The 319-nt window shown below is 55.5% G+C and overlaps 1 protein-coding gene across 1 annotated transcript in view; it reads left to right on the top strand.

Annotated features, from left to right (window-relative positions):
• The window catches only part of LOC104499494 (eukaryotic translation initiation factor 4 gamma 3-like), a gene marked incomplete at both ends in the record, with an annotated part of 71033 nt that overhangs the window by 67412 nt on the left and 3302 nt on the right, over positions 1-319 (top strand). The gene's annotated exons all lie outside the window — the stretch shown is intronic.

Here is a 319-nt window from a genome sequence, read left to right as displayed (position 1 = left end):
CGCCCCCCGTGTGGTCGCGGCCACAGCCCTGTGGCTGCAGGGCAGCCTGGGGTATCGTCTGCCCAAGGGCTGTTTTGGTCATTTATGAAGATACTTGATTTGTAGACCCGAACCTCTGTTAATTCACCTTGTTAAGAGAGAGCTTGAGACCAATTTTTAAGCCATTTCTTATTCGGGGACGCTCCCTCCGAAGAAATCAATCCTTTTCTGAAGAGCTCAGCGTGTAAAACAGGGTAAGGAAGGCCCGTGAGAGCCTGGGGAAGGAGCACAGCGCTGCGCTGGTCGGCTGCTGGAGCTGGCGTTCCCCCATGGGGCGGAT

The sequence above is a fragment of the Buceros rhinoceros genome, unplaced genomic scaffold, assembly GCF_000710305.1.
Source record: "Buceros rhinoceros silvestris isolate BGI_N320 unplaced genomic scaffold, ASM71030v1 scaffold14779, whole genome shotgun sequence".
In the NCBI taxonomy this organism is placed as follows: Eukaryota; Metazoa; Chordata; class Aves; order Bucerotiformes; family Bucerotidae; genus Buceros; species Buceros rhinoceros.
Note: the sequence above shows the minus strand (reverse complement) of the source record. Positions and strands in the feature narration are given on the sequence as shown.